General features: G+C 44.2%; 1 protein-coding gene and 1 long non-coding RNA gene across 2 annotated transcripts in view; one reads left to right on the top strand and one right to left on the bottom strand.

Moving 5' to 3' along the window:
* SLC6A2 (solute carrier family 6 member 2) overlaps positions 1 to 22618 on the bottom strand; it is a 185840-nt gene that overhangs the window by 147953 nt on the left and 15269 nt on the right. The window lies entirely within an intron of this gene.
* On the top strand, positions 870 to 21004 carry LOC120980181. Its single transcript, XR_005774482.1, has 3 exons — positions 870 to 879; positions 8690 to 8695; positions 20861 to 21004. It is a non-coding gene; the product is annotated as an uncharacterized LOC120980181 (long non-coding RNA).

Here is a 22618-nt window from a genome sequence, read left to right as displayed (position 1 = left end):
AACACTGTGCCTTTCAGTAACTCGCATAGGGAGTCTGCTGTGGTAGTGAAATAATACTGTGAGTCAGTATGACATGCAGATGACAGGTGTCACTCTTAGAATCACTGCACACTTCACTTATTAGGGCAGTCACGGGGCCAAAACTGACCAAATAACTCAATTATGAAGTCAGCCTTACAGGTTGATGTTAGCACCAAGAAGAAGCACACTCTTTTTACACCGTGGTCAGCTGATTCCACATAGATGTCTACAGAACCTGTTCTAGTAAACGCTTATACAAGTAGAGCCTCCGACAGGGTGGAGAGGGTGTCAGCAGTAAGTTTGTGTTGACGTCACTGATTATTTTGCCCATCCTATGATCCGTCAGAACAATAACCCACAAAAAAGGGATCCTGTCTGTGGAGCATCTGCGTTCACACGGTCCGCATTTGGTCAGTAATCCATTAGTATTTCTAATGCCAAAAAAAACAGGAGTTGATCCAAAAGAGAGATGACACGTGAACGGAATATTTGCAAGTCTTCTGTGTTTTGTACCCACTTCTGCTTTTGGCTACCAAATCATAAGCCAATTCTGATGGGATCATACAGGCCTTACAGCTGCTACACAGAGAGGATCAATTGTGTGTCTCATTTTACCTTCCTTCTGACAGATAAGAAGAAGGGTCAAATAAATTATGTCAGCCAAACCAAAAGGGTTAAATAGTGGCCCAGTCATGAAGTGGAGAGTGTGGGAACAACATGAGAAGTCCACAGAGTGGCCCTATGACATAGTGGTGAGTTGGAAGCAGCATGAGGAGACCACAGAGTGGCCAATGACAGAGTCTGGAGGTGGAAGCAGCATTGGGAGGCCACAGAGTGGCACAATGACAGAGTGTGGAGGTGGCAGCAGCATCAGGAGGCCACAGAGTGGCAAAGTGACATAGTGTGGAGGTGGGTGGCAATACCAGTACCCGCTGAAGATGGTGGGTGAAAGAAGGAGCACTTGGCATCAGATTGTGGCATCAGGCGGGTGGCAGCATCAGAATAGTAGCTGTGGCAGGTAGCCAGAAGAAACCAGTCTCTTTTGTCAAAGTGTTGGTGTGGCACCATGGATGATCTAGTCTGATGCATCAGGAATTGGTGGGAGGAAATCCTGGCTGATCCACGCCTAGTTCATCTTGACAAAAGTCAGTCTCTCCACATAATGGGTGGACAGGCGAGTTCTTCTCGGGGTAACTATGGCCCCCGCCGCACTAAATACCCGCTCTGCTGCCACATTACTGGGCGGGCAGGACAGCTTTTCCAGGAAAAACTCGGACAGTTGCGGCCACAAATACAGTTTGGCTGCCCAGTAGTCCAGCGGATCTTCAATGATGGCTGGAAGGGTGCACTCCAAGTATGCCACCACCTGCTGGTTCAGGTTTTGCTCTACGTCTAGCTGCTGGTGAGTAGTTTCTTCACTATGTGGGTGAAGAAAGCTGCTCATCAGCGACTCTAGACTCAGGCTGCTGCTGAGGGAACTAGTACTGCTACTGCCACCCCACCCCTCCCCAGAAGCCATGGCAGTGGAACGTGAGCACAGAGGACCCCCCCGGTCAGATGTGAGAGAGGATGGACGAGGGCGCAGATAGGCAGTGGCCAACTGACTACATAGGATGTCTCTAAAAAAGGCCCCCATTCTGGAGGTGGAGAGCCAGAAGTCATTCCTCTGCTGAATGGTGACAATTCAGCTGTCACTACCCAAGCAAGTGAGCATGCAGCGGGCCATTTGCACAAGTGACTCGGAGGGACTCCTGCCTCCATCTCCACTGCATACTGCCACGGTGTGTCTGGGTTCTCTGCCTCGTCTTCCTCATCTTGGTAACCACGGACGAGTCTAGAGTACCCCTCGATCAGGAGGGGAACATAGAGACAAAAAAAGGGGTATGGGGGGCGCACAATAGGGTAGTAGGTTCAATACAAACTTAATTGTTAAACAAGTAAAGGTGCTCACCTTTTTAGGTTGTGTAATGATAGACACAACTCTATTGTAGGTATGTAAGTGAAAGAGAGACTTTCCCGATCCGTGAATGCAGCCGCAGAAGAGGTATCTTTGGGATCGGAGGCCCAATCCCCCAAAGGATGCTTGTAGAGAAATAGGTTTCTGATCAGGCGCAAACACAAAGGATCCAATCCGTCTCTTAAAGGTGAATCTTCTTTAATAGCTTAAAAAGTGTAGAACAACGCGTTTCGGGGCCCAAAATGTCCCCTTCATCAGGTTAACAGTAGTCTTCCTCATCGCCCTGTAGCTCCTCTGCCTGCTCCTCCTCTCCTCAGTCTCCTGTCACCTGTGTAGGAAAACCAACCATTTCGCTAGACATTGCTTGTCCAATGTCCTCCTCCTCCAGTTTAGCCCCCATAGGGCTCATGTGGCCGTTAGATCTAGGCGCAACGTCTCCAGTCCCCTGACCAGCCAGATTTATGAGCATCTGTTCCAGGACATGAAGCAGTGGAATGACGTTGTTCATCCCGTAGTCCTGACGACTGACAAGTAACGTGGCCACCTCAAAGGGCCTGAGCAAATGGCAGGTGTCACGCATGAGCTGCCACTGGCTGACATCGAAGTTACACAGGGGAGTACTCCTGTCCGCTTGGATCATCAGGAAATCATTATGGCCTCTCTCTGTTCGTACAGTCGGTCCAACATATGGAGGGTGGAATTCCAACGGGTGGAAACGTCGCATATCAGCCTATGTTGGGGGATGCCGTTCTTGCGCTGCAGCTCAAGGAGGGTGTGCAAAGTTTCCTGGCCATTTTTAGGATGTCTTGCAGATGGGTGGAAGACTTTAGGAAACACTTGACAATCAGATTGAAAACATTTGCCATGCGGGGGCGCATGGCTCAGCCCTCCTTGACGCAGCGTCGACACAATGTTCTTCCCATTATCGGTCACCATGGTTCCAATTTTGAGTTGTCATGGAGAAAGTCAGGATTCGATTTCTTGCTGAAGGACATGGTGCAGTTCCTCCCCTGTGTGACTCCGTTCGCCCAGGCAAATGAGGTGCAGAACAGCATGACACCGCCGTGCCCTGCACATGTGGTATGCTGGAGAGGCACTGTGAATTGTCCCTGCAGGGGAGGCTGAGGACACGGTGGAGGATGAGGAGGCAGAGGCGGACATTGTCGCTGGACCAACGGCATGGCAACTTGGAAGCTGAAGTGGCGTGACCTGGCCAAGTTGCTGCTGTGGCTGTGCAGGAACCACATTCACCCAGTGGGCCGAAAAGGACATGTATTGTCCTTGACCGTAGTTACAGCTCCACACATCGGTACTGCCGTGCACCTTGGCAGACACCGACAGGCTCAAGGACTGACCCACCTTCTGTTCTACATGTGTGTGCAGGGGGTATCTGATGTCAATTGGGACCAAGTGGATGACCGAGTCAACCATTCAAGAACCGCTGGGTTGCTGGTCAAAACACGACTGCTAGATGACACCGGGAGCTCAGGCCTCTCGCTGCGACACCTGCTGCCACGCCCCCTTACTCTGCTGCGACCTGTGCCTGCGCCAGAAACATTTAGGCCTCTGCCACTCCCCATTTTCTGTCTGACATACTGTTAGATCAAATAACCAAATGTTAGATCAAATATTTTTTATTTTGCCACTAATACACAGCAAACAGGGCTTTAGACTATATCACTGCACTGCAGAACGGCAATTAGGCCCTAATTATTTTCTACTTTTAAACAACACAAAAGGCTTTTCAACAGATAACTGCAACGCAGAACGGCGAATATATGTTTATTTTGCCACTAATACACAGCTAACAGGGCTTTATAGTATATCAATGCACCGCTGAACAGCAATTAGGCCCTAATTTTTTTCTACTTTTACACTACACAAAAGGATTTTCAACAGATAAGTGCAACGCTGAACGGTGAATATATTTTTATTTTGCCGCTAACACACTGCAAACAGGGCTGTAGAACATATCACTGCACCGCACAAGGGCAAATATATTTTCCTTTTGCCACTAATACATGGCAAAAAGGTCTTTACAACATATAACTGCACCGCACAAGGGCAAATAATACGTACTGTAGAAATATTTCCTTGTAATAAACCCTGTTAATGGCTGTATCAAACAGCAATTGCCCCCAATAACAAGAACGGTTTTCTGGAATGACAGAGCTGTATAATGGCAATTTGGATCCCCAGTCAGTGCAGCAAGGTGTAATAGGATTGTTCCTATTACCCAGGCTGTAACCTCCCCGACTGAACCCTGTTATACATAAATGCTGTGGAATGATTCCTCCCTATCCTTTCCCTGCACTTATAAATCGGTTTTTTTTACCACAATCAAGTCTTTCCTATCACTGTCCCTAGAGCCTGCTGACGTCTCTCCCTACGCTGGTAAATGGCAGAATCCAGAATGGCTGCTGATTGGCTGAATGCATGGCATTATGGGTGATCCCACCTTCCCAGATTTCCTTTCTCCATGTCCTCACACATGCAGCAGCCATTTTAGGAAAAAATGCTATTCGTTACCATGAAACCTATATGGTATTGATAAGACTAAACCGTCTATCCAGCTTAATGTATTCTCATATATTAGTAGTGACACTACCCAAAATGATATATAGGAGGCCTATTAAAATAACATGCAGGGATAGACGGACTAATATAGCTAAAACCCAGCACTAATGATCGGATATGGTAATCCGAACAGGCAAGGTGCTGCCTACACGATTGGTATGCGCTGGTAGGTTAAATGCTAAAATGTGGTATATCTTTTGGGAAATATATCATATTGCAATATCCCAAGCCAGTAAAGAAAATAACACACGCAGCAAACTAAACAGTGACAAGCATGTCACTGAGCAATAGCGACTAGTGAGAGGAGCGGCTGTGCACTATGCCGACTCACAAACACTAACCACAATGTAGGTGAGTAAACCACACAGACCGATACTGGTGTTGGTGCATGTACGCTCCAACAACCAGCAGGTCTGTTCACACTGAGCTACGGCTCTACGCGTTTCTGTGCAGCTGGTTCATGCACTTCATCAGGAGCCACGTAGCTACTACACCTAGACTGCCTGCAGCCGATATCATAAACTTGAAAATCGGCTTGCTACATAGGATTTTTTATTTTTTATTAGATAACACCGAATCCTAGTGTGGAAGACGGTGTGCTGCTTGTTGCATACATAGTCTCGGCTCTGTAATGGCCGCGTAGCGGCCAGGCAGACGCCGTGATTTAAAGGGCAAACACCACGCCCCCATGAACACACCTCCTGCCGGCAGCCAATCCACCAGATGAAACATTCATACTGGGCTGGTCCACTGACGGCAATGGAGGAATAGGGATGTGTTACGGAGGTCAGCGCACAAGCGCTGTATCATAACAAAGTATCAGGGAAACATCAGCGGCCTATTAGATGACAGGCAGCAATCCTCAAAAGAGCAAAATCGGAGAAACTGTAAGTAAGCAAATAGCATCAAAACTACAATGGTCCCAAAGAAAGTGACATTACTAAAATGTATAATGCATAGACAATGTACGTACAGACAAAATATATAAATGCGGACCTGATAAAGTAACAATATATGCAAATGAGTAGCTATACATGCATATAGAGCAATAAAATCTTATCACTCTTTGGTCATAGCAAGAACATGACCTCATATCTCACAAGTATAAGTCATCTAGTACACAACACATGTGAAGAGAAAAAATCTACATATGATGTAATCAAATAAAAGGGACATAGGAAATGGCGTCATTGAGACCATTAGGCTTGATGGTCCCCAGCCTAAAAATCCATTGTGCCTCCTTTTGTAGGAGAATGCGATCAAGATCACCTCCTCGTGGTGTCCTCTTCACAATGTCAATGCCCTGAAATTTAATGACGGAAGCATTACCACTGCGGCATTCAACCACATGGCGGGCGATCAGTGTATCTTGGCATTTGTTAATATCAGATACATGTTCCCCTATGCGCCGTCTTAGCTTGCGTATCGTTTTACCGACGTATTTCAGGCTGCATATACATGTCATTAAATAGACCACGCCAGTCGATTTGCAGTTCACAAACGGTCTAATAAAAAATGTTCTGTCAGATGAATAGCCGGTGAAAGATTTGTTCCTATTGATATAGCCACAGAACTTGCAGGAGCCACACGGAAAAGTTCCTGAAACAGAATTATGTAACCAGGTATGTTGTTTAGGACTCTGGTACATACTGTGAACTAAAATGTCGCGCAAGTTCTGGCTACGACAGAAGGTAATCGCTGGTTTATCCGGGATAAGATGACCAATATCCGTATCCGATCTGAGAATATCCCAATATTCTGATAGTACATGACGTACTTGATCATGTGCACTGTCAAATGTACCAATGATCCGCATACTATCCATCCCTTGTGAATTTAATTTGGGAGACAGTAGCGAATCTCTGTTCAGACTCAAAGAATGTTGGTAGGCTTGTTTGAGTAATTGGGATGGATAACCTCGAGATAGAAATCTATCTTGAAGGTCATCAGCAGCTTTTCTAAAATCCGATAATTGGGAACAATTCCTCCGGGCTTTAAATATTGTCCCTTAGGAATGCCTCGTTTGAGAGCTTTTGGATGACCACTTTCCCATCTGAGAAGACTATTTGTAGCAGTGGTTTTTCTGTACATACTGGTTACAATATCACCAGAGATGTTAAGTGCAATGGTTAAATCCAAGAAAGAAATCTGACTCTCATTAATTTCAGAGGTAAAAAATAGACCCAACTCGTTGTTGTTCAAAGCTGCCACAAATTCGTGGAACAAAGTGGTACTAGCCCCCCAGAGGATCAGCACATCATCAATGTATCTGATCAAAAGGGGGACAGCTCCAATAAAATGCTCCATGTCATCGGAGAAGACCAATTCTCTTTCCCACCAGCCCAGGAAGAGATTCGCAAAAGTAGGGGCACAAGGACTACCCATTGCGACTCCACTGAGCTGGTGGAAAATCTTGCCGTCGAATAAGAACACGTTGTGTGTCAGGATAAACTCAAGAAGCTCCATAATGAAAGCATTGTGGCCTAGCAGATGCTCACCCCTCTGTTGTAAGAATGAAAGGACCGCTCTACAGCCCAAATGATGAGGAATGGAGCTGTAGAGGGCCTCCACATTTAAACTGATGTTTCCCTGATACTTTGTTATGATACAGCGGTTGTGCGCTGCCCTTCGTAACACATCCCTATTCCTCCATTGCCGTCAGTGGACCAGCCCAGTATGAATGTTTCATCTGGTGGATTGGCTGCCGGCAGGAGGTGTGTTCATGGGGGCGTGGTGTTTGCCCTTTAAATCACGGCGTCTGCCTGGCCGCTACGCGGCCATTACAGAGCCGAGACTATGTATGCAACAAGCAGCACACCGTCTTCCACACTAGGATTCGGTGTTATCTAATAAAAAATAAAAAATCCTATGTAGCAAGCCGATTTTCAAGTTTATGATATGCCGCAGTGGTAATGCTTCCGTCATTAAATTTCAGGGCATTGACATTGTGAAGAGGACACCACGAGGAGGTGATCTTGATCGCATTCTCCTACAAAAGGAGGCACAATGGATTTTTAGGCTGGGGACCATCAAGCCTAATGGTCTCAATGACGCCATTTCCTATGTCCCTTTTATTTGATTACATCATATGTAGATTTTTTCTCTTCACATGTGTTGTGTACTAGATGACTTATACTTGTGAGATATGAGGTCATGTTCTTGCTATGACCAAAGAGTGATAAGATTTTATTGCTCTATATGCATGTATAGCTACTCATTTGCATATATTGTTACTTTATCAGGTCCGCATTTATATATTTTGTCTGTACGTACATTGTCTATGCATTATACATTTTAGTAATGTCACTTTCTTTGGGACCATTGTAGTTTTGATGCTATTTGCTTACTTACAGTTTCTCCGATTTTGCTCTTTTGAGGATTGCTGCCTGTCATCTAATAGGCCGCTGATGTTTCCCTGATACTTTGTTATGATACAGCGCTTGTGCGCTGACCTCCGTAACACATCCCTATTCCTCCATTGCCGTCAGTGGACCAGCCCAGTATGAATGTTTCATCTGGTGGATTGGCTGCCGGCAGGAGGTGTGTTCATGGGGGCGTGGTGTTTGCCCTTTAAATCACGGCGTCTGCCTGGCCGCTACGCGGCCATTACAGAGCCGAGACTATGTATGCAACAAGCAGCACACCGTCTTCCACACTAGGATTCGGTGTTATCTAATAAAAAATAAAAAATCCTATGTAGCAAGCCGATTTTCAAGTTTATGATATCGGCTGCAGGCAGTCTAGGTGTAGTAGCTACGTGGCTCCTGATGAAGTGCATGAACCAGCTGCACAGAAACGCGTAGAGCCGTAGCTCAGTGTGAACAGACCTGCTGGTTGTTGGAGCGTACATGCACCAACACCAGTATCGGTCTGTGTGGTTTACTCACCTACATTGTGGTTAGTGTTTGTGAGTCGGCATAGTGCACAGCCGCTCCTCTCACTAGTCGCTATTGCTCAGTGACATGCTTGTCACTGTTTAGTTTGCTGCGTGTGTTATTTTCTTTACTGGCTTGGGATATTGCAATATGATATATTTCCCAAAAGATATACCACATTTTAGCATTTAACCTACCAGCGCATACCAATCGTGTAGGCAGCACCTTGCCTGTTCGGATTACCATATCCGATCATTAGTGCTGGGTTTTAGCTATATTAGTCCGTCTATCCCTGCATGTTATTTCAATAGGCCTCCTATATATCATTTTAGGTAGTGTCACTACTAATATATGAGAATACATTAAGCTGGATAGACGGTTTAGTCTTATCAATACCATATAGGTTTCACCCCTTTCCATTAGTAGCACTAATAAAATATTTTGTTATTTTGCTCCATTTTAAACGTCCTTATCATTAATATTTGTTTGTTATACTATAGGGACGTGTACCCATTATATCTTGCTCTTTATTTTGCCAAAACCAGGTGTAGGTCAAAAACACTAAACCGGCCCGCCCATAATAGAAATGCCTATTCTTGTCTGCAAAACAGACAAGAATGGGAAATGTTCAATTTTTTTTGTGGCCCCACGGAACGGAGCAACGGATGCAGAAGACACATGGAGTGCTGTCTGCATCTTTTGCGGCCCCATTTAAGTGAATGGGTCCACATCCAAGATGCAAAAAAATAGGACTCGGATGCGGATCCAAACCGCATTTGTGTGCATGAGCCCTAAGGCTAAGTTTAGGCAGATCGAATTTGCTGTAGATAATTCCACAGACATTCTAATCCAGATACTGTAAATAATTTTGGCAAAAATCTGATCTGGAAAAAAAAAAAAGTGTACTTACCTTGTCCAGCTCCCATGCCAAAGCTTCCCTGGTCTCCTGGTCTGCAGCCACCAAATACTTACTAGAAGTGCACAAATTGTCCCACAACATGGACAGTGACATAACAGAGGGGGATCAATGGCAAATATTCCCACAAAAAAAAAAAAGTATTTTAATCAGGGGCCATTTTTATGTGTCTTGAAGAGAAACTGTCGAAAATGTGCCCTGCTAGAGACTAGAATTTTTTTATTTTAGACCATGGGAGTACAGGCCCCAAAAATTATTAATTCACAATACAGAATACAGAAAGGTCAAGTGATTATGTGGCTGAAGGTATATTAGACGGTCGATGGATATCAATTTTACTGCAGGCCAGTGGACTACAGGCCCCAAAAATTATTCATTCACTGTACAGAAAATAACAATTGATAATGTGGCTGGAGGTACATTAGGCGGTATCCGGATAACAATTTTACTGTTGGCCAGTTAGATTACAGGCCCCAAAAATTATGCATTCACCATACAGAAAAGATCAAGTGATTATTGGAGGTATATTAGATGGTCGATGGATATCAATTTTACTGCAGGCCAGTGGACTACAGGCCCCAAAAATTATTCCTTCACCGGACAGAAACCATGAAGTGATTATGTGGCTGGAGGTATATTAGACGGTCATTGGATATCAATTTTACTGAAGGCCAGTGGAGCACAGGCCCCAAACATTAGGCATTCACCGGACAGAAAACATCAAGTGATTGGTGGCTGGAGGTATATTAGACGGTCATTGGATATCAATTTTACTGCAGGCCAGTGTACTACAGGCCCCAAAAATTATAAATTCACCGGACAGAAAACATCAAGTGATTATGTAGCTGGAGGTACATTAGGCGGTCACCGTATAACAATTTTACTGTTGGCCAGTTAGATTACAGGCCCCAAAAATTATGCATTCACCGTACAGAAAAGAACAAGTGATTATGTGGCTGGAGGTATATTAGACGGTCATTGGATATCAATTTTACTGCAGGCCAGTACAAATAGATGTCAAATACATATGTTTAAAATAACTAAAAATATAAAATCATGGCTAACGAAATCCCCCCTCTTGAAAAAGCCAGAAATGATAATAGTTGAAATTCGATAACACGTGGTAAACTCAGGTGTTGAATTCCTCCGTGGCCCCAAACATTTGGCATTCACCGGACAGAAAAGGCCTTTTATGCCGTTGTATTTACATAATACAGGGACCATTATTTGTTCTGGGTGGTGGCGGATATGTGTGGGCTGGCATGAGGAAATTCAATTAAATGTGGTCGTCACAGGTGTTGAATACCTCTGAGATCAATGCCTCATTCATTTTTAGAAATATGAGGTAGTCCACACTGTTGTGAGCTAGGCGAGTGTGCTTATTGCTCACGATCCCCCCTGCTGCCCTGAACATCCTTTCGGACAGGACACTCAATGAGGGGCAAGCCAAGAGTTCCATGGCAAATTGTACCAGCTCTGGCCACAGGTCGAAACCTGCACACCCAGTAGTCAAGGGGTTCCTTGCTTATCAGAGCATCCACATTGGTCGTTAACCCGATGTAGTCAGACACCTGTCGGTCTATGCGTTCCCTGAGGCTGGATCCGGAGGGCAGCTGTCAATGCGTTGGCTGCAAGAATGATCTCATATCCGAAGTGACCAACACACCTTCAAACCGCCCTCTTCTTGCATGCACTGTAGGATTGGTACCCACAACAGTTTCTCTGTTGGGTGGAAATTCCTCTGCCAGCACCCGCAACAGCAGAATGCAGCATCTCTCGAAGCAACGCCAGGAAAAGCTGCATTCTGACAGCCCTCTGGGATGCTAGTAACATATCCGCCATTTTGTGTTTGTACCAGGGGTCTAAGTACATTGCCACCCAGTACTGGTCCTTGCCCTTTATGTTTTTTTATACGGGGGTCCCTCTTTAAAAACACTGGAGCATTAAGGCCCCCATTTTCACTAAATTGGAAGCAGTGGAGCGGCCTGGCTCCTGCTCATCGCCCAGAAGAATGTCGTCCTCGGTCGCCTCCCCCCATCCACGGACAACACCAGGGATCCCAGAAAAGTTTAAAGCCTTCTCTTCTTGCTCCTCCTCCTCCCCCCAGGCACCATCCTCTTTTTACTCCTCTTCAGACTCCTGCTGACTTGTCTCAGATGGAGTAGCCCCCCCTGGGAATTCATTCAGCATTGCGACTTCCTCATCTTCCTGCTCCTGCTCCTCGACGGCTTGATCAATGACACAATGCAATGCACGCTCCAGAAAGAAGCCGTAAGGTACAATGTCACTGATGGCGCCCTGGCTGAGACTGACCAGTTTGGTGATCTCATCAAATGGCCGCAGAAGTCTGCATGCGTCGCGCATGAGCAGCCACTGGCGCGGTGAAAAATAAAACAAGCTCCCCAGAACCTGTTGTGCCGCAGGGTTCGTACAGGTAGTCGTTAACGGCACGTTTCTGCTGGAGAAGCCTATCAAGCATACACATGGTGGAGTTCCAGCGCGTCAGGCAGTCACAAATCAGATGTCTGACGGGCAAGTGGTGTCGCCGCTGAACGTCAGCAAGGCCAGCCATGGCCGTGTAAGATCTTCTAAAATGGCCAGAGATTTTCTTGGCCTGCCGCAAGACGTCCTGGATCCTGGGGTATTTGGCAACAAATCGCTGCAGGACTAAGTTCAGGATGTGTTCCATGCACGGCACGTGTGTCATTTTGCCCTGTTTCAGCGCGCTCAGCAGATTGGCACCGTTGTCGCACACCACTTTACCAACTGTCAAATTGAGCGGGGTTAGCCACTGATTGGCCTGTGACCACAGAGCTGAAAGGAGTGCAGGACCGGTGTGGTTCTTGGCTTCCAGTCACAACAGCCGCAGCACAGCATGGCAACGTCTCACCTGGCACGCCAAATAGATTCTGGGGAGCTGGGGGGGTACAGCGGAAGAGGCGGTAGCAGTGGAAAAGGAGGAGTCAGCTGAGGAGGAGACGGAGGATGGAGTAGGAGGAGGAGAAGAAGAGGCAGGCCTGCATGTAATCCGTGGCGGTAACACCAAATCCACACGGGTTCCACGGGTTGGATGCTAGACAGCTGTCAGAAGGTTCACTCAGTGGGCAGTAAAAGTTATGTACCTTCCCTGCCCGTGTTTGCTAGACCACCTGTCTGTGGTCAGATGTATCTTGGCACGAACACTGTATGCCAGAGATACATTCACTTGCCACTGAACATGGCCATATAGCTCTGGGATGCCCGTCTGGGAGAAATATTTCCTTCCGGGGACCTTCCATTGCGGTGTGCCAATGGCCACAAATTTTCAAAAGGCCTCCAAGTCCACAAGTTTATATGATAGTAGCTGGTAGGCTAGCAGTTCTGACAAGCCGGCAGTCAGATGTTGGGCAAGAGGGTCATCCACCGTCATCAACTTTTATGTTCGAACATTTGGGCAACGGACGCCTGCCTTTTGCCAGATGAACGCGACCACGGCACGGTGGAAGGTGGAGTGGAGGACAAATGGAAGGAGAGAGGAGAAGAGGCAGGAGGTGGAGCGCCGGGAGTGTGGCTTTGTCGGTTCTGACGGTGTTGCTCCCACTGGGCTCAGTAATGGGAGGGCAAGTGCCTTCTTAAGGCGGTCGTCCCTAGGTGAGTGTTGGGTTTATCGCGACTTATGCGTTGACAGCACAGGCTGCAGATGGCAACACTATTGTCAGCAGCTGTCAAGTTAAAAAAAAGCCCACACTGCGGAGCCATGTTCCGGTGCCCTGGGAGCGCCAGATGGGACCGTGCAAGGTGGAAGGCTCGCTCCAGATACATTTGCAGTCTGCTTTTTGCCTCCTGTGCACTGCGAGTTCTGCCTGCTTCTCCTCCTTCTCTGCTGCTCCGTCTCTCCCTCTGAACTCCCCTCCTCTTCCTCTTTTGTGGGCACCCACGTGACGTCCACTGACACGTCATCATCGTCACCTTCTCCACCACTGACATTAGAGATCTCGGAGTAGGCAGCAATAGCGGGGACCACCCTCCTTGGGCTAATCTGGGTACTGTCGTCAGACCGCTGGGTGGTGGCCGTTGCTACCTCCTCTACCTCATCCGATGCCAAGAATGGCTGCTCATCGGTAAGGTCTGGGAATGGATGGAAAAATAATTCCTCTGACTCGAGTGGAGGGGCTATGGTGGTGGTGGTTAGTGTTGAGCGCAAATATTCGAAAAGCAAAATTTTTTCGCAAATATCGGCACTTCAAGAATTCGCGAAGATTTAGAATATAGTGCTATATATTCGTAATGACAAATATTCGTTTTTTGTTTGTTTGTTTTTAACACAGTACATATCAGGTGATCATCCCTCCCTTCTAGCTTGTGGGTCAATGAGAAGGCTTTGTCACAGCTTAGCAACATAACTAGCAACCAATAAAATAGTTGCCTACCCCACGCCGGTATTTCACGTGCATTACGCGAATAATACATTGCCGATTTTCGCAATCAAGAATATAATCTCGAATTCATGAATATATGACGAATATTCTGCAAAATATTCGCGAAATATGGTAAATTTTAATATTGCCCCTGCTGCTCATCACTAGTGGTGGTGTCTTTGGGGATGCACGCAGCAGAGAGTGAAGAAGAGTGCTGATACAGAGGATGAGGAGCGTGTAGAAGTGGAAGGCTCAATGAGCCACTCAACCAACTCTGGTGCATCCTTTGTCGTAATCGCACGCACCTTCTCCAACTTCCCACTTAGGCTCCAGCCTGCCTCTTCTGTCAAAATGACCCTGTGACAAAGTCCCTATAGAAGAGCAGTATTTTTGGAAGCAGGTATATCAATCCCCTCTCAGTATTTTGTGGAAAGAGGTATATAGAACCCAATAATGAGTATTTGCTAGAAGGTGGCAAATCAAACCCCATAATCAATATTTTGTGGAAGCTGGTGTATCGCAGGCCTCAATCAATATTTGGTGGAAGCTGGTATATCAATACCCTCTATCAGTATTTTGTGGAAAGAGGTATATAGAACCCAATAATGAGTATTTGCTGGAAACTGGTAAATCAAACCCCTTAATCAATATTTGGTGGAAGCTGGTGTATCGCAGGCCTCAATCAATATTTGGTGGAAGACGGTATATCAATACTCTCTATCAGTATTTTGTGGAAACAGGTATATAGAACCCAATAATGAGTATTTGCTGGAAACCAGTAAATCAAACCCCTTAATCAATATTTGTGGGAAGCTGGTATAGCAATACCCTCCATCAGTATTTTGTGGAAAAAGGTGTATTGAACCCAATAATGAGTATTTGCTGGAAGCCAGTAAATCAAACCCCTTAATCAATATTTGGTGGAAGCCGGTGTATCGCAGGCCTCAATCAATATTTGGTGGAAGCCGGTATATCAATCCCCTCTATCAGTATTTTGTCGAAACAGGTATATACAACCAAATAATGAGTATTTGCTGGAAGCAGGTAAATCAAACCCCTCAATCAATATTTGGTGGAAGCCGGTATATCAATACCTTGTATCAGTATTTTGTGGAAACAGGTATATAGAACCCAATAATGAGTATTTGCTGGAAGCCGGTATATCAAACCCCTTAATCAATATTTGGTGGAAGCCGGTGTATCGCAGGCCTCAATCTATATTTGGTGGAAGCCGGTGTATCACACCCTTCAATCAATATTTTGTAGAAGCAGGTATATCGCACCCCACAATCAGTATTTTGTGGAAGCAGGTATATCGCACCCCTTAATCAGTTTTTTTGGGGGGGCAACAGGTATATCACACCAGTTGCAATTAGTTATTCAAATAGCGTTTGTCCCTCTAAATAGCTGCGGTATCTCAGCAGAACCGCACACAACTGCTGCACAAAACAAATGCACTATATTATACTTTCTATGTTAGAAAGTATATTATAGGTATATCACACCACTCTATCAGATTTTTGGGGGGCAACAGGTATATCATACCAGTTGCAATTAGTTATTCGAATAGCGTTTGTCCCTCTATATAGCTGCGGTATCTCAGCAGAACGGCACACAACTGCTGCGCAATACAAATGCACTATAATATACTTTCTATATTAAAAGGTATATTATAGGTATATCACACCCCTCTATCAGTTTTTTTTTTGGGGGGGGCAACAGGTATATATTACACCAGTTGCAATTAGTTATTCTAATAGTGTTCGTCCCTCTATCTAGCTGCAGTATCGTAGCAGAACCGCACACAACTGCTGCACAATAGAAATGCACTATAATATACTTTCTATGTTAGAAAGTATATTATAAGTATATCACACCCCTCTGTATGTCACACCTATCGATAGCACACATACCAGTCCTTAAAAGGACTTTTGTGGCCCTATTAGCTAGCATTTCGTGTCACTAACAGCCTGTCCCTGCTCCACACAGCAACCTCTCCCTACACTGGCAAAAAACAGAATCGGGTTTAGTTATAGGGTAGGGGGGTATGTCCATGTGCTGAAACATCTCAATTGGCTGTCCTCTACCACCTGATGGATGTGTCATGGGTCAAAGTTCGGCGCTATGCAAAAAAAATGGCGTGTGCGAATATCACCATATGTTCGGCGAATCGCGAACAAGCAAAGTTCGCCGCGAAACGACCGCCAGGCGAACCACAAGGCCATCTCTACCAATGATGCCTTGCCACAGGAGCAGCAGAAGACTAGGAAGATGAGTATACACAAGAATATATTGTGGATTTTCATATCCCCGTTGGTGTTAATAGGGAAAAGCCATAATGAATTATTGTCCTTTTGATAGCAAAAAACTGACAAACTGTTCAAATCTCATCCGCTTTGATGGTATCACTTTCTGACCATTCTAGCTTTTCTGTCTTCAAAGTGACTGGACCCAAATACTCTAAATGATGCCTCATTTTTGGGGTCCCTGTTTCAGATCTTGCATTGGTGCCTGGAGCTGCAATATACTCTTCTGTATTAAAGAGGTTCTCCGAGCTACAGATATTGATGACCTATCCTGTGGAGAGGATAACCCCTTCAATAAAGCAAACTGAGCTCTAACAAGAAGTGTGGACGTTTTACTATATTTTCCAGTCTTAGGCCTCATGCACACGACAGTATTTTTTCATGGTCCGCAAAATAGGGTTCCGTTGTTCCGTGATCCGTGTCCGGTTTTTTTCCCGTGTGTCTTCCTTGATTTTTGAAGGATCACCAGACAAGAAAAGCGAAAAAAAAAATCTAAGTCAAGTTTGCCTTGAAAATGATAGGAAAAAAAACGGACACGGATCACGGACGCGGATGACAATCTTGTGTGCCTCTGTTTTTTCACGGACCCATTGACTTGACGGACCCATTTTTGTCCGTCAAAAAAATCGGACAGGTCATATTTTTTTGACGGACTGGAAACACGGATCACAGACGCGGATGAACAACGGTGCTTTTTCCGAGTTTTCCACGGACCCATCCACAGAAAATCACGGAAAATGGAACAACGGACACGGAACAACGGTCGTGTGCATGAGGCCTTAGAAATGCATTTTACACTCAGAACTCAATGAGCTGAGACACGAACATTATACGTTCATCAAAATTGTCGAAACAGTTGTCAAGACAACCAGCTGTTAGTAGTACTCTGCCAAACTTCCAGATCATTGAAGATATTCGCTGTCTCCTACGGGTGCTTGAAATAGGAAATCTTAAATTATGAGTCCTAGTCTCAGGGGGTATGGCCTTGAAGAAGCCAAGAGGTTGAAAGCCAGATGATTTGTGTGCCTTGTAAGATTCATTTCAAGCCAAACACAGAAGTGGCAAATTTTCTTTCCTTTAGTATCTGCTCTCTGCACCACAAAAGCAGCAAAAACAGCATCAACATTTGGAATCCATCACACGTACACTATAGGCAAATATACAATGGCATAAGATGTGCAAAAAAAAAAACAGATGCACCAATGATGTCATCCTCCACCAGAACAAAGCTGAGTGTCTCTTCTTTCTGGTGAAGGATGACATCACCAGCGCATGCACAGTAGTTATCTGCACTGCTGGGGAAGCATAGGCAGAAGCACTGCGCATGCGCAGATAGTTTAGGGGGTACGGAGGCTGTGGCACTAAGGGGAGAGCGGAGAAGCTCTGGTGCTCCAAGGGGTTCAGGTCGCACCTTAGTCCTAATTTAAATATTATTAAAAAGTTATTTTTCTCAGGAACGGCGCAACAAAGGAACATAAATAGGAGATTTTACACAGCAGGATCAACCCTACCAGGCATGATGCCTAATTGAATAGGGTTCATCTTACTAACAGATGCTCTTTAACACTCTGGCTACATTCACATGCAGATTTTACAGCTTTTTAATGACTTTTTTTTTAGGTGTAGACGCTGAGGCCAGATGTTACTTTAAAGTCTTTAATGAAATATAGTATAATACATGACACAAAAAACGTTTTGCTTTGAGCCATTTTTTGGGGAGAGTAATGTTTCTTTTAAAACACAGCATGCTTTTTGTGATTTTTTCCATAGGCTTTTCTATATTCCTGGTAAAAGGCATGTATGAAATGGTTCAAATAATTTAAAAAAATGCTACCAAAAAATGCTGGTAAAAATATGGAAAAAAAACGTACCGTATATAAGTACTTCAAAGGTAAAAAAAATGATGTGTGTGATAAACATATAGGATCTCTGTAGGAGTACCATTTGGTGAATATTCAGCAGATCTCAAGTCTCACATTCCAGACAAACCATTCTGTTTGCTCAAATGGGTCATTGACCAGAGCAGAGTAGGTTAAACTCTGTTAATATGGTTTCAGATTTTGGGAGATTTCATTAAAACGGGCAAGTTGGACATAGTTGAAATACTTTAATTGTTGTAGTATACTGCATGCTGCGAAAGTACTTTGTCATGGAATGTCGCCTTGCAACACTGGGGCCCTCAGTTTCAATCCAACCAAGAGCATGTATGGACTCTGTATGGAGTCTCCTCATGTTTAAAAGGATTTCCTCCTGATAGGCTGTTTCTGGGACACCTGCCCTGATACTAGGTGCCAAGGGGGCATCACAACCCACTCATACTTGGTCAGATACAAGGCTAGACCAGCAAACTGAATCTTTGCCTGATGTAAGGGAAACCTTGGCTACCCCTCTGCTGAGATTAATCGGTTCTAGTTTGCCTACGGGGGCTTGAAATAGGAAATCTTAGATTATTAGAGTCTTATTCTTAGGCCTCATGCACACGACCGTAGTTCGGGTCCGCATCCGAGCCGCAGTCTTTGAGGCTCGGGTGCAGACCTATTCACTTCAATGGGGCCGCAAAAGATGCGGACAGCACTCCGTGTGCTGTCCGCATCCTTTGCTCCGTTCCATGGTCCCTCAAAAAAAAAATATATAGCATGTCCTTTTCTTGTCAGTTTTGCGGATCAGAATAGGCATTTCTACAATGGGCCGCCAGTTCCGTTCCGCAAATTGCGGAAGGCACACGGGCGGCTTCTGTTTTTTGCGGACCCCAAAAAACGGAACGGTCGTGTGCATGTAGCCTTAGGGGCTATGACCTTGAGGAAGCCAAAAGGTTGAAAGCCAGGGTGAGACCAATGATTTGTGTGCCTCGTAAGATTCATTTGATGTGCTTTTATTCATTTTGACATTTTCCAGGCTATGTCCACATGGGACTTGAAAATCCACATATTTTTACATGCCGATTCTGTCACAAATTTCATTGCAAAGTGTGAAATCTGCTGTGAAAATCCACAATAAAAATTGTCATTCTGTTCTGTTAAGATATTTTTTTTTAACAGTCATCTCATTATCATCACAAACAGGACTACACTGGATGATAACAGTTATGTAATGATGGCACAGGATCCATCATTTACAGTAGGTAATGATCACTGTGTATCTGCTCTTCGACCTGCACAGGTCACAGATTAAGTCCAACAAAGTACCTAATAGATGTAGTAAACATCTCATGCCTATGCTGTCTATGGTCCAAATGGCTGCTGTAAAACGTATCTTTAAATGCTGTCAACAGCAGCCAAAAAATATGGCCGCCCCATAATGTTGAATATAAAATAGAATTAAAAATCGACAAAAATAAAATAAAAAGAGATTAGAAGAAAAAAAGCCAGTCATCGTGTGATGTTAGCATAGCTGGAATGTCACATGGAAATAAAGTCAATTATTAGCTTGTTAAAGGGGTTTTCCAGGAGTTCAATATTGATTACCTCAGGAAAGGTCATCATTATCTGATTAGTGGGGGGTCCGACTTCCGGCACCACCAGCAATGCGTAGTGGCTATGATTTTAGGCCCTTAAGACAACCCCTATTTAAACTGAAGCTACGGTAGTCCCACAACCAGCTGATCTCCACAGGTAGCTTTGCAAATCCCAAGTGGTGAGCTGTTATCGCTAGCTAGGAGCAAGCCCACCAGACACATAGTAACTCATAGTCCTGAATTTGCCATGATTATCCTCAATTTTCAGAGAAAATCCTGGCTTGTCCTGACCTGGAAATGGGCAGGGCTTACGTGAACACTCCCCATAAGTGGGTGTTTTGGGTGGGTTTTAGGGCATGCACAGGGGTAGGTCCGAATTTACCAACACAAATGCTGGCGAGTAAGCATAAACTTATCTGGAAAGGTGTTGTATTCATTAGACAAGCCTTATAAATTTGGAAAGCTTTTTAATCTATAAAGCTTGTAAAATAAACGTATTATTATAAAATATATGTTTAGTAGTGATGAGCAGCATAGGCAATATACGAATTCGCGATATTTCGCAAATTTTTGGCTGAATATTCGCCACAAATTAGCAAATTCGAGATCTCCAGTCATTGTGTACTTGATTGTGAAAATCGGTAATGTAATATATTCGCGATAAATTCGCAATTAGAATATTTAACACTATTCGCGAATACGAATATATAGCACTATATTATAAATATTTGCAAATTCTCGAAGTGGGAATATTCTCGATTAAAATTTCGCGATTCGAATATTCGTGCTCAACACTAATGTTTCGATGCCAACATTGTAAAAACATGAATAGTTTGTGAACCTTTCAGAATTTTCTATATTTCTGCATAAATACGATTTAAAATGTCATCAGATTTTCACACAAGTCCTAAAAGTAGATAAAGAAAAACAAATCAAACAAATTAGTCAAAAATATGGGGCAGTGCTGCATGGTCGGAAGCCACTGAGGAAGATGTCGTTACCTCGAAACGCGTCTGGCTGTTTCGGAATAGAGAACTATCCACCTAAAACTTTAAACTTTATACAAGATATCCGAAGACATTATCTATTGTATTGCGGATTCTTATTAAAAGGACTGAGCCCTTGAAAGATCCTATAGAATCACTGAAACGTCACCACCTGACTTTCTCAGCATCACGTGTAACATCACATGATAGCACTTATTGGCCGGATCACGTGGGACACCAAGGTTTGCGCATCGCATAGTCTGGAGACTGCATCGTAGGATCACGTGGGACGCCGAGGTCCGCGCATCACACAGTCCGGAGTCTGCAACGTACCGGGCATCTTGGAGGTTGCGACACGAGGTTGCGACAAGAGTCCAAACTCTTTAGGGATGGTTTTGTAGCCTCTTCCAGACTAATGAGCATCAACAACTCTTCATCTGAGCTCCTCAGAAATCACCATCGTTCGTGCCATTTTATACTTCCACAAGCATGTGTTGTGAAGATCAGACTTTGATAGATCCCTGTTCTTTAAATAAAGCACCTGATTGTCATACCATTGATTGAAAACTCGTGACTCATGATTTCACCTTCAAATTATCTTCTAATCCTAAAGACGTGATATTGGATACATTTCCTCAATAAATAAATCAACAAGTCTAATATTTTTGGGCCACTTATTTTATTTGGTTATCTTTATGTATTTTTAGGACCTGTGTAAAAATCTGATGTAGTTTTAGGTCAAAAGTGTGCAGAAATATAGACAATTCTGAAGGGTTCACAAACTGTTAGGCACCATCTGTATATGCTCTTCTCTTATGAAAATAATTTTTACTTTCCATATACGTGTGTAACATACATATTTTTATATTTTCAGTAATGCAGTATTCTTCTCTGTTATGGGAAATTTCTGCTTCTCACTTCCTAAAGGAATTTGGCATACATCTATGGTATTTTCATATTTGCTATGATATTAACCATGGTGTGGGCACGCAGGAATGGGACAAACATGGCTCAAAATACTGTAGATTACTGTTCTATTGTTATAGTTTTTACATTAGACAAAATTTGTCATGAAATGCAATTGCTGAGCAATGGTAAATGACATATTTTTATACATTTTTTAAAGTCTTTTTTTAGTTTTGCATTCAATGGTTTCCGAGCATAATCTCCTACACAGGCAACATTCTAGGCGACATTCGCTGATAATCACCATTACAGATACTGCACCAAGGTAGATAAAACACCCTATATGCACATGCACTGGATATAGGACATTGATGGGAAATGTCACAGACTGCCTATGACAGCATATCGCCATTTTCATGTTGGGGGAGTCATATACCTTGGGCAAAATGCGATAGACTTTGTAGATGATCCACACTGATGTAGTCCACTGTAAATGTGCAGTCACTAGAAATTATGGGATAATGCACTCAAATATCAATGTATTGTGACACAGTAAGATGTTTGGTCTGGGAAAACAGGTATTTTCCTCCCAGCATGTGCTGCTGGGCTGATTTCCAGCCAGGTGAGGTCAAATACCGGACCGGATTTTAAATGCCGGTCCGGGTTTTGGCAGCACCTGGCTGTCCTTAAATAGGCAGCTGGGCCCAGAAGCCAGGTCTCTGTGTTGGGATCTGGGAGCCTTGTGTCTGGATGAAGGCTTGCTACCTGTTTGGCGTGAAAACAGGTTGGTGCTGCTATCAGCAAGGACTCTTTGAGGCAGAATTGCTCCATAGTGGGAATTACCACCAACATTGCAAGGTGACTTTTTGTTTGATTATGACTGCTTGTTTTGTCACTTGCCTAAATTGTGAATAAAACACTGAACTGTTTGATCCAAAGAACTTGTTGTTGCCTCTATACTGCGTCCGCTAATCCTGTCTACCAGAACGAGTATACACTGTAAATATGTGTATTGTGGTCAATACTGAGGTTATGCTGCCATATAATGACAAATTATATTATTAATGTTGGATAATATGTGTGGGTGCCTTTTTGAACATCTGAGTTAAGGTTCTTAAAGAGTACCTGTTGTTTCAGATGACTTTTCAGAGTAAGCTGCCATGTGTGTATACATGAGTGATAGTGATAGAACTGGACATTATAGGACTTGTTGTATCTAGCAT

The sequence above is a fragment of the Bufo bufo genome, chromosome 10 (assembly GCF_905171765.1).
Source record: "Bufo bufo chromosome 10, aBufBuf1.1, whole genome shotgun sequence".
NCBI lineage: Eukaryota > Metazoa > Chordata > Amphibia > Anura > Bufonidae > Bufo > Bufo bufo.
This window is presented reverse-complemented; position numbering and strand designations above follow the sequence as displayed.